Below are 13,115 nucleotides of genomic sequence, written 5' to 3'. Positions count from 1 at the left end.
GTTTTCCCGCGAAAGCCTTTCACATAAGTTCCTTTCTTTTTTGTCTAAATTACACACGCACACACACCCCACACACTCACGCTAGTGGATTTTCACCACCTTTGGACACTCGAACGCTTGACGGCGTGTTGAAACTCCCGAGAGTCTACCACCCGAGCAATAGTAAGGATCCAGATTCCACGTAAGTTCCTGCGCTCGAAACCTGGGTGGTCCCACTGTGATGTTTGTGAGAAATCTACTCCGTACATTCGTGTTTTTTAGTTCATCTAAGGACATGAGGCAAAAAATGAGATGTATCCAATACTCAGTCGGCCAAAAACGTGAGAATTGAACGTCCACGGTTGAAATATTCGTGGGGTCACAGCAGTTTTGAATCATGCTAATATTTATTTTTCAGTTCCTCTTATTACTAGTGGAGTTATCAACGGTATGGATGACATTTAAACATCACTGTCGACCGTAAGAAAGCTTCAACGGTGGGAATTTCCCTAACCACCTTTTCCTATAATACAGCCTACTTTATCCTTGGATTCTGCTCACTTCTGGTGTTTTAACCTAAAATGAGCTCACAAAACAGATGGACGGTTTGGATCTCTCATAAATACCAAGGAGCCAGCAAGTTTTCAGCAGAGGAATTTACTACGACAGGCATTAGCAGGAAATCCGCGTACCGAATTGCCGCGAAACGGAGCGGATTAGGTGAAACCCCGGATCCTCCGAGGTGGGTGGGACCCTGACTGTGGGGCCCACCGTGATGTATGCGACTACATCCACGGCGTTCATCTGTATTAAAAGCTCATTTTAAAGCTTGTTCCAAATCCCAGATGGACCATAGTACGGGAAACAGTGGTGATTGACCATTAAAAACTTCTTACAGGCCACTAAAGCTTTGGATCATGATGATATTTGTGTGATATCTTCATCTAAGTGTTTGTGACCTTATCAACAGGTTGGATGGAAAATAAACATTTAGGTGGAATCCATGAAGTTTTTAAAGGATTCAACCACAACTGTTTCCTGTGGTGCGGTCCACCTAAGATTTGATTCGGCTTTATTTCTTGAATCATGCCCTAAGATGAGCTTTTGAAATTAGTTGAACGGTGTGGATTTAAGGCATATACATCACTTTGAGCCCACAGTCTGGGATTATGGCCTTGCTCCTGCAGAAGAAAACGGGTTGTTTACTGAGTTACTCAGTGTGCTCTTATGGTACAGAGTAAACTCAGTTGGGCCCACCTTGAATATTGTATGTGGTCTATCCACGTTGTCCATCTGTTTTTCCTTCTAATTTAAGAGGTTGAGCCCAAAATTGAACCATATCCAAATATTAAGTGAATCAGTGAGGATAATGATTTCCACCGTTGAAACCTTTTTAGGTCCACAGTGATGTTTATTTGTCATCCAACCTGTTCATGAGATTATACAAACATGGATGAAGGGAAAAAACAAATATAAGCTTGATCCAAAACTTCCATGGCCCCCCAAGATTATTTTTTTATAACCATAGATGTTTAATTCAACTATTTCCTAAGGTGTGGTCCACTTGAATATTGTATATGATTTATTTTTGGGCTTAAGCCTTAAAATTATCTTTTAAAATGGACGGACGCACTATAACAACTAGGGGTTTACCCGGTGCTTTCAGAGTGATCTTTTGCCAGCACTGCACAAAACCGGGTGATGGTAAAACATCTATGAAAATAAAAAATAAAAAATAAAATAAATAAATAAATAACCTACTCCTTACTCCCCCTTCTTCTAGTGATGGTGCGGATAAAATAAATAAATCATGGTGGACCTCATAGAGTTTTCTCAGTACATAAGTGTAGTGAGTTACTCACTACGCAATCCGCTTCCGCTATGGAAGTTAGATGGGACCCACCATTATGTTTGTGAGAAATTCATTCCATTTGTCAGTTTTTTACCATCATAGTAGAGCTTGGGCAAAAAAATGAGGTAGATCCAAAACTAAGTGGATCAAAATAGAATTGCCTACTCCAGAAATCGGCCTGGTTCACCATAATGCATATACGTCATCCACGCAATTCATGAGTTCATTCCCACTTTGATTAAATGAAAAAACAAAAATATTAGCCTGATTCAAGACTTCAAGTCCCATAAATGTTTCAACAGTGGACATTGAATTTTCCAGTTCCTTGGTTTGCAGCATGAGTTTTGGGTCTACCTAAATTTGAGCACTTTTGATCTCAGAAAATCAATGGAGAGGGTGGATTTCTCGCAAACATTATGGTGGCCCCACTCAACTTATGTTTGCAAGTTACACGCTTCTCAGCACGCAAAGGCTAGTGGGCCACTGTGATTTTTCCTGGAAATTTACCTGGTCCATCCAACGTACCGGATCAAGTTCAGAGATGGTTCCAAAACCAATGCAGATCTAAAACGCAAGTAGCCCGTTCAACCATAAAGACTCTGGGTTGGACCGCACCGTTGAAATCTTGAACTATTCTGGAGGTCGTAAGTTCTAGATACGAGTTAATATTTTCATCTTTCAGTTGACCTTATGAAATATGAATAACACACGTAAGATAATGGTGGGTTTCAAGGTTTGGCATTTATCTATCTACTTTTTCCCATACCGTGGCCCACTTGAGTTTTTTATCATCCCTCATAACATGATTTGCAAATCCTATAGATAAAGTGCATTCCTCACAAACATTGCAATGGGCCGCAACTAGCTTCTCATTCATAAGGTTATGGCTGGCAACCCGGAACGGATTAGGTGAGCAGGGGCCTCACCAAGTCGGTGTTACTTTGCCTTGGGTCCACCTTAGGTTTTTGTAACATGATCTAGTAGGTGAACCCTATTATAGGAAGTAGTGGTGATTGAACGACCTACCATTAATTAAAAATTTCCTAAACCTACTAGGATGTTTACTTAATGTCATTTATCATCCAACCCATTGATAAGGTCACATTGTTTGTCATTGTTTTCTGCATTAGGTGTGTGGGTGTGCTAGAATTGACGGCTTTAATTCAAACTGAACAACAATGACCCCGAGTGTCGGGATAGGAAGACACGTAGTTTATGACCGAAATCAGTTGCCTATTCAGCCACTCGTTCAATGTGTAAAATCAAATCAAGCAATATTCAAAGGGTGGGGTTCGTTCTCTGATGATGAGTTACGCATTTGTCTTCCGTACGAAAGTACTTTCCAATACAAACAAAAAGAAATGAGAAAGAGATCCTTACAATCGATCGTGAAAAACAAATGCGAAAGACCTTTCCGATAGATGAGGCGAATCTAACACAGGAGCTTAGATTCAAATTACAGCTAAAGATTACCAAATACTTGGCTATTGCTACGAATTACACTACGGAATGTAAAGCAGCATGCTTGAAAAATAAAAATTACACTAATAAATGTAATTTGCTTGACCAGGAAAGTAAGAGATTACACTATGGAATGTAAATTGCTAGGATAATTCAAAATGGTAATTTGAAAGATAGATTTGATTTGTTTGGTTTGATATGAGACCCCTTTCTTTGCCATTTTGCTTTGTTATTTATGTCTTTGATCTAATCATCTGGGTCATTCTCACATTCCGACGGTTTCCCTAACCGTTTTTCATTACTGTTCTCTATATGCTTCCCATGTCTTAGCTCTACTACTTAGCTTCTTCTGCTCCTCTTACCACTTGTCACATAACTGTTTGAGCACGATTGCTCCTTCATTGACTACTCAAGCAGTAAACGACACTGCCTGAAACGTTCCGGCTACACTTATCGAGAAATCTCCTTGTACATATCTGCAAATCTCGAATACACCATGCGGATCTGTACATATCACACGTGACTCCGCCTGATTGGCTGTTGCAGAGTATGGTGATAATGAGAATGAACATTTCCCCCCATGTCACTTCACCTTTAGTAGAAAGGTGACAATGACGTACAACCCCTCATTAATAACAAATTTATTATGTACACGTGTTCCCATGGCATTAATGTTCACAACTCCAAGTGTAAGGTCGCGATGTAGTAATAATCTCAGTAAGACCGAGGTCGAATCCACAAGGACTGAAACTTATACATTTCTGAAATTAACTAGAATAAGATGTGAAACTAATTTTGAAGTATTTGAGAGAGTAATTGTGAATAAAGTAATTAAAATTAAGAATTTAAATGTGGAAACTAGAGTGCCAAGGATCCACTTGTAGTGATCAGGGAGCCCTCTTGCTTGATTCAAGTAACATAATTAGAATTGGAGTCTTATCCTATCCAATTGGAAAATACATCAATAAAATCAAATCTAAACTTCCATTGACCTAATTCTCAATGAAGGAGAACTATGATAATTGGTAAGGATTTCATCACTAAACCATGCTCAGGAGACAATGATAAACAATGAGATTTACCAATCCCATAATCTCAAAGAAGGAAAATTGTGAAGATTATGAAGGACTCCATCACCCTACCGTGCTCAAGGGACGATGATGAACAACAGGACTTACTAATTTCACAATATCAAATCAGAAAAAGAAGATACTCAGAGCTATTACAGATCTACTGTAATTTGAGTCACAATAAACCATAAAAAACTGAAAGCATTCATTAAATATCAAATTAAAATCCATGGAGTTCAACATAAACATGAATCAAAGCAATAGAAACATCTCATCATGTTATAAGCTTCACCTTTTAGCCTTAGCTAAGAGGTTTAGCCAACCATAAACATTATTGGACCAAAGTCTCTTAAGAAATTAAAACATGAAAACAACTAAGGAAGAAGAAGAAAAACTCTTGGCGATGGCTTCTCCTCTCTTTTGCTTCACTCTTTAAACCATCAACGATGCCTTGGAGGATCCTAGGGAGTCCTATTTATAGTTGTGCAACTCTAACTTTTGCACATAGTTGAAAAACTTTAGAAACCGCCTCAAATTACGCAGTTCCCAAAATTGGCTTCTACGCAATTTCACAGAATGACCCAGAAGTTCGGAATATGCTTCTTCAGAACACTTTCAGGAATATGTTTATTTTCAGGACAATTTCAGGATTCCTTTTCTTTACTTCAAATAGTATGACTCCTCATTAATAGCACATTTATTGTGTACACGTGCTGCTAGGGCATTAACCGTCTTCGACTGACTCGTTGCAAGACGTCAGTGACGGTCACACGTTATCGAAGTGAGGGAGGAACCCTGTGCTGACACATGCACCTCCATAGATTCTAACAAAATCATAATGATGCCCTAATAAATGTTTCATTCCTTCGGTCAATATAAGTGGCATTTTAAATTCTTCTTCTTCCCTATGCTCTCATTTTCTTTTCCTCTATTCAAAACTTCTTGCTTCTAAAATCCCAACTCTTTGTCTCAATTTCAAATAATGGTTGTCTCTTCCTCTTCTACTCATTCCTTCGAATAAATAGATCTAATGGCCGTGATAGAGGCTCTTGTTGACAAGTGCATCGAAAAGACTATCTTTAAATCGCCCCTAGGAGATTATCTTTGCTTGGGTCCTGCATTTTCTCATGGATAGAGATGGAGGAAGTTCAGGCCATGGATCCTTTATTCCCCATCTGCCCTGGCGAGACACTTTTGATTCAACCCGACTCGATCTCTAATGCTGCGAATGCCTCGAAGAGTCTTAGGACATGGCCAAAACCACTCTTGGACTGGGAAACCTGGTTTGTTCGTGTGTCTTCTCAGTATGAGGAAACTTGGAGAGAAGCTGGTATTTACGAATGCATCAAGCTTTCTGTCCGTGAGTATCCAGCGAATCCAGGGCTTCTCCTTGCTGCTTCAGCTTTCTGGAGCACGTCGACGAACACTTTCTTTTTTGGTTGTGGTCCTATGAGCCCGACTGTCCTAGACATCTTGGCTTTGACTCAGTTACTTGCCTTTGGCATCACCGTTTATCCAGGTTTTACCCCCAGGTAGTACAAGAATTTCCTCAACAAGAATGTAAGAGCCTCAACTGCTTTTATGAAGACCTATTGCAATCTCAATGGCCCCGATCAATGAAGAGGAACACGTGGCCTTCTTGCTTCTCTGGATTTTTAGGCATCTTCTCTATGTGAATGCTCAGTAAGTCACTGCAGAGTATGTTACCTTTTGGTCGAAACCCTCGCCTTGGGCCATAGGCTTGCTCTTGCTCCCTTCGTGCTTGACCACTTGTATAGGGGGATTTATGAAGTCACCCACAAAATCTTGTATTATGGAGGATGATCACTGTGGCTCCTACAAATATAGCTTTATGAGTATTTCCACCATAATCTTGTACATCATACCATGCATTCTGGTATGAATTACACTTAGTATGGTGAGCAGATCATCCATTCCCTTCAAGAGCATCACTCTTGTGAAATCTTCACGTCTACATTATTTTTCTCTTTGAATAAAAATAAGAAGTCTTAGTCCTTCATGCCTTTCTCCGTAGGAGAATACGCCCCTTGCTGGCTCACTGATCACTTTGCATCAGATGATGAGGAGGCAGCGACCCAGTCGCATCAGGCTTGGGGGAGCTATCTTATCAACCGAGATCTTCCATATGGGGGGTCGGTCGAACAGGGCAAGAATGCCAAGGCTGGGGTGGAATAGTACTGCCTCAGTTACTTGCTCGGCAGTTCAGCTTCGTTTAGTGCATCCCTTGCCCCTCACTCACAAGACTTGTAACCAACCACTATTAAGTCACCATGTTGTGACTGACTCAGGCCTCTTCCCATCTTTGAATTCTTCCTACCGCAAGGCTGCTAATGCTCTCGAACTCTCCAGCTACCCCAACCGACCACAATCAATGGATAACTTTTTTGAATGGTGAGAGAATCATTATCAAAAGTTGCTGAAGAAATACCCAAGAGAGATCGCTTGTCACTTCTCTTTGCAACTCGAGTCGAAGGGGAAGAAAAGAGTAGCAACCTCATTGGCCACAACACTAACCAAGAAAATAATTAAGCTGAAGACAAGGTTGGTCACTCTCTCCCCTTCTAAAGCTCCACCGACCGAGTATACTATTTCAACAAGCTAAGAGGTCACGACAAGGATTTTTGTTGCCTCTGCATCTCCGCCAGCTTCACAACCCACAATAGCCCCTCAGCCTCCAGCCCTAGGGAGAATTTTGGACGTGGGAGCCCTGCTCAGTCCACCTCCTAAGGCATTAGTTCTAACCCTTCAGCATGTTAATCCTCTTCAACCAACATGAATAATCAAGGATCGACCACTACTAGCATCTTCGGGGCCTCGACAACCATCAAGTACTTCTTCAATTGAAGTCATATATTCTTTTGAAACATATTTCAAAACCAAGTACTGGCCAAGTCTCTCCATTATTGATTACTAAAAAAATATCGAGGAAGGCTTAAAACGTTACCAGGAGGCTCATTATAATAAATACTGGAATAAATAATTGTAGGATAGAGAGAGATTAAATGACCCTAATCTTCCATTTGATGGGAAATATCTTACTCCTTATCGTCCTAATCCGCCACCATTCCGTACTTTGACTCGACCGCTGGCAACAATAATAAAAAATCCTCAGGCCATTGGTAATTGGCTCATCGTCTATGTCATCCGATCTGACTAAGTTGGATTTCGCTCACTTATGTTTGCCATTGTTTTCTCACACAGTGAATGCGTGCGTGTCCAAATTGGATTTACGACTCCAATTCGAACCGAACAACAATGACCCTGAATGCCGAGGTAGGCAGATGATCGAGATCTGGAGAGATCGGTCGCTTATTCAACCACTCGTTCAATGTGTAAATTAGATCAGGCAATTTCAAATGAAGAGGTAATTGTGAGGTAATTGTGCCATTGAAACATAAGCCATCCATGATGAAACTAACTAGATGGATGGTCTTGATTAGTAATTCACTTTGTGACTTGTGCATTATAGAGAAATTAAACATTTTAGATGATCATTGAAAATGAAAAATCTTCAATGACCTTATATCGAGAAGTAAGTGTCGGAATTTAGAACTTAGTTGACAGTGGGTTACACGATTTAATTGATTTAATTTAAATTAATGTATGTCATTCTCTCGTGCATTGAGTTATTATCAGTATGGATGGTAAATAAGCATTACAGTAGGCTCTAGGAAACTTTTGATGCTGGGCATTCAATCAACACTGTTTTACACACGCGCACACAGACCCTCACACACTCACGCCACCTATGGGTATTCAAACCCTTGACCAGGTGTTGACATTCCTAATAGTCTACCATGGGAGCAAGAGTAAGGACCCTCCATGGGGCTACCTTGATATATGTATTATATATCTGCTGTCCATCCATTTTCCGAATCATTTTAAGATGTGATTTCGAAAATGAAGCAGATCTAATTCTCAAGTGAACTATGCCATAAGAAATAGTGGTGATTGGCCATTAATAGACCACAAAATTTTTTGATCAAATTGATATTTGTTTTATCCCTTCATCCATGTTTACATTACCTCATCAATAGATTAGATGGAAAATAAACATTACATACACCTTAAGGCGGGCCTAAAAAATTTTAAATGTAGGACATACAGTATCCATGAGATTTAGGTCTTCTTAATTTTTGTGATCATATCCTAAAATAATACAAAAAAAGGGATAAACAAAGTAGATATAGAATACGAGATGGGCTGTGAAGTAAGAGACGCACTATCTTGGCTGAGGATAGGCCGCACCTAATCCATTTCCTTAAAATTCCCCAGTCCATCCACGTGCTCACGCAAACAGAGGTAACAAGTAGCACTAGCATTCAGATCTTAGCGCGCGGAGCATCCAACTAAACATGTGGAGCGGATTAAGTGCCGCCTCGCCCCGCCTAACACGTGCAGCACTGAATGTGAGCCCACTTCTTTTTTTTTTTCAATTTTTTGAATTTCATTTTAGTAAATGATCCTAAAGATAAGCAAATCCAACTCGCAGGTTAGCCATACAACAGGAAACAGTGGTGAGTGATGATTAAAAATTTATTGTAAGCTACGGTGGGCATTTTGATGGACGTTCAATGATGGACGTTCAATCACCACTCTTTCCCATGGTGTGGTTAACCTCGTATTTGGATTGCATTCGTGTCCTAAAATGAGCTCAAAAAATGAATAAAGGTGAGTCCATGGTCAGGGCCGCACCGTGCACCATTGGAGATGGCTGGCCCACTGAGAGAACCAAGTGGGGCTGTTCAACACCATCAACGGCTAGAATATACGGCCAGCGGTCTTCAAGTGGGTGAATGGTTAGCACCATGGCCTTTCATCTTGTGGCCCACTTCGTGATTGGTTCCAATCAGTGACAGTGGACCCCCTTTTGTGGAGAGCGTTAGAATTTCCGTGGCGGATTCTATCAGGTGCGGAAAACATGAGTTCGGTCATGCGGTGACCGAGGAGGCCACCTTAATGTTAATGTATTTGTTGTATATCTATGCTGTCTATCCATTCTTAGGTGGACCACACCATACAAAATAGTAGTGGTTGATCATTAAAAACTTGTTGTGGGCCACAAAAGTTTACGATTAAGCTGATATTTGTGTTTTTTCTTTATTTAGACATGCACGACCTTATCAACAAAACGGTAAATAAAAATTACAGTAGGCATTAAGAAATTTTTAATAGTGAGCATTCCATCACCACTATTTCACGTAGATTGGTCCACCTTGATATTTGGATCTACTTCATTTTTTGTCTCATGCCCTGATATGATTTGAAAAAGCTAACGAACAACATGAATATAACTTGGGTTGACCTGACTTGGGTTACTTCTACCTGACCGAATCCGCTCCCTAGAATATTAGCCAGTGGTGGACAGGACGACAGCAAAAGGCTACTTTTTTATGCACGACTTCGCTTTTTGAGGTGAGTGAGGAATCTCGGACCACAACTTCTACGAGGCCTGGCCCCAGTCGTCGTAGGTGACCGTGACTGCTAGACACGGACAACACGACCTCCACATGAATCTGAAATAGGGCTGTTAACTGGACGGGCTTCGGTAGGTTTCGATACGGATTTTGAACCGTTTCGGGCCGGGCCATCGGGTACGCTCTATTCAAATTATCTGATTTTTTTAAGCCAGGGGCCGGCCTACTGAGGGTCCTTACTCTTACTCCGGGTGGTAGACTCTCGGGAGTTTCAATACCTGCTTGAGGGTTCGAGTACCCATAGGTGGTAAAATTCCACTACAGCGTGAGTGTGTGGTGGCGTGTGTAAAAAAAAAAGAAAAGAAAAAAAAAAAGGGAGGCCGGCCTATTGACACCCACTGAAAGAGAAATAACTTTGATACTCTCTGGCAGAGCTTGATGATTGATACACAGGCGCCAGGAAAATGCATGTTTGACATATGGGTGGCATAAAAAAAAAAAAAAAACCGTCCAAATTGTGGATCCCAATTCAGAGGGCTCATATGATTTTAAAAAAATAAATCACTGATACGATCTCAAAACTGGCTGATTGGCAAACATTCATGGACGGCTAAGATGAGAAAGATTCATTGGTTCTGGTTCAACAATGAAATGACCATTAATCAAAGGTCAAATTATTTTAACCAATGCTCCTTTCTACAGTGGGTCCTGCAATGTGGGCAGTTTAATTTAAATTATTTTTCTACGCGTGCATTAACTAAGTGTCTGCGTACAAACAATCACCCACCATCAGACTATTAAGTAACTTTCCACGGGTATCAAATGACTATTCACAGTTATAAATGTATGGCATCATACCGGGGATTGTTGATTTTTAATGATTTTTTACTTCTGTTATTCAGCTGTGTTCTAACTCGACATTGACCAGCACTATTTGAGAATATTCCGTCATGGAAATTGTAAGAACAGTGGGCCCACTATGATATATATATATATGACTTATCTATGCCATCCATCTCTTTTATAAGCTCGTTTTAGGCAGCCTCGTTCTAACGCAACATTGACGGGCACTATTTGAAAATATTCCGTCACCGAAATTGTAAAAACAGTGGGGCCCACTATGATATATATATATATATCTGTTTTGGGCCCAAAGAGATGTGGTTTTCAAATCCAGCCCATCCATTATGTGTGTCCCACTTTCATGAGGGTTCGGACTAAGTTTCAGCAGCATTTAAAACTCATGGGGCCCCACCAAGTGCTTTTATATGTTTTAATGGTGTTTCACATGATTTTAGATGGTATGGCCCACGAGAGTCGTATACGCCTGATTTTTGGGATATCCCAATTTAGAGGGTACCCATCAAATGCAGGGTGTTGATGTGTGCGTCCCACCAGATGTATATGTTTTATCCACCACCACGCCCGGCTAATTTTTTGTATTTTTATCCCAAAAATTAGTATATAAATATGTGTGTGTGAGAGAGATATTATCTATGCCATTCATCTCTTTTATAAGCTCATTTTAGTCTGATTCAAGGCCAATCTCCCCATTGTCAAATAACCAAAAATAGTGGGATTTGAATGTACACCACTGAGAACTTCTTGAGGGCATGCATTACGGTGGGCCCCTAAGAAGTTTTTAATGGTGAGGTAGATGACCATTTGATTCATTGGAAATGTGTCATAGGGCTACACTAGATTAGCTGAGACAAGTTAGATTCGAATTTTTATGTACGGGAGATGATGGACATGGATCATTGGTGACCATACCACTACCTTATCTAGTAGGGGAATTTTGGTAGAATCTACACTTTGCTCGTGGTCTAATCAAATTCCGTTGTAGAAGAATATGTCAATGAGACCAATTCATTCCAGAAGACTCTCCTTTGGAGTTCAAAGCACCGTACTAACACTCCACATTTGCAAGTATAGTTAACAACTTGTTCAATTTTAGAATTATGTTGATCCATACTAGTAACTAAGTAGGATAATATTCTAACCATCCATTTTTGCTATTCAAAGTCTATTTAAAGTTCTTATATACGTACAACAAAATACAATAGAAATTCACAATCCTTCATATTTTCATCAACTTGAGTATATTTCTATATGGTATCAGAGCTCTACTAAAAGACCAACGTCTACTCCCTTCCAATCCTCAATGGCCTCCTCATCCTTTGAAACTTCAAATAATTCTACCAAATCCCCCCACATCCCAACATCCATGACATAATTTCTTCCACATGATATGTGGCAGGTGATTGATAGATTAAGTCTACCCTAAAATTGCACATAAATGGCTTTCGTTTAAAAAATGAAATCCATTAGAAATCTTATCAAGGGCCCATTTAGATACCACCAAATAAGTTACTTACAAAAAAAAAAAAAAACCTTACAACAACAGATAAGTAACTTACTTCAGATTAGCTAGTTTGGTTTTATAATTAGTTATAAGTAACTTTTTAACCACTCAATGCAATTTAACGGTGGGCGTCACTTTCCCCTCTGTTTTTTGTGGTGGGGTCCTCTCCAGCTTTGGATCTGATTCATTTTTCGGATCATGCCCTAATATGATCTCTCCAAATGGATGGACGGTGTAGATACAAAACATGCATCATGGTGTGGCCCGCAGAACTTGGAGACGTCATTTCCCTCTCTTACCGAAAAAGTGCCGCACGAGTCCTCCTTCAAGAGACTCTCTTTTGCGCAAGTCTCTTGAATCCCAGCTGATGAAGGGATCTAACGACTGATAACCGAGCTCTCATTTAAGGTCGGTGCGGCCTTGTGCGCAGGAGACCGGCACTCCTCTATATATATATATATAGAAAAGGTACTATGCGCTCCACCTCACCATAAGCTCCCGTGAGGTTGAGTTGTGTGGGCCCCACCGTGATGAGTATCGACCATCAACACCGTGCATTTGATGGGTCTCCTCTAAATTATGGGATATCCCAAAAATCAGCCATATACAAAACTCAGGTGGGCCATACTATCTAAAATCATGTGAAGACACCGTTAAAACATATAAAAGCACTTGGTGGGGCCCACCTGAGTTTTGAATGCTGCTGAAACTTGGTCTGAACCCTCATCCAAGTGGGACACACATAATGGATGGGCTGGATTTACAAAACACATCTCGACGGGCCCAAAAAATGATTATGAATTTTTTAATGATGCACGGCCCCTCCCCACTTCTATATGTGGTGTGGCCCACACAAGTAATGGATTGACTTGATTTTTGAGACCTAGGCCCACGATGGAATGGTGCATTTGACTGATGGGGTAGATGTTGAAAATGCATCACGGTGGGGA

Source organism: Magnolia sinica, chromosome 1, assembly GCF_029962835.1.
Source record: "Magnolia sinica isolate HGM2019 chromosome 1, MsV1, whole genome shotgun sequence".
NCBI lineage: Eukaryota > Viridiplantae > Streptophyta > Magnoliopsida > Magnoliales > Magnoliaceae > Magnolia > Magnolia sinica.
The sequence above is the reverse complement of the archived record's forward strand: the minus strand, read 5'-3'. Positions refer to the sequence as shown.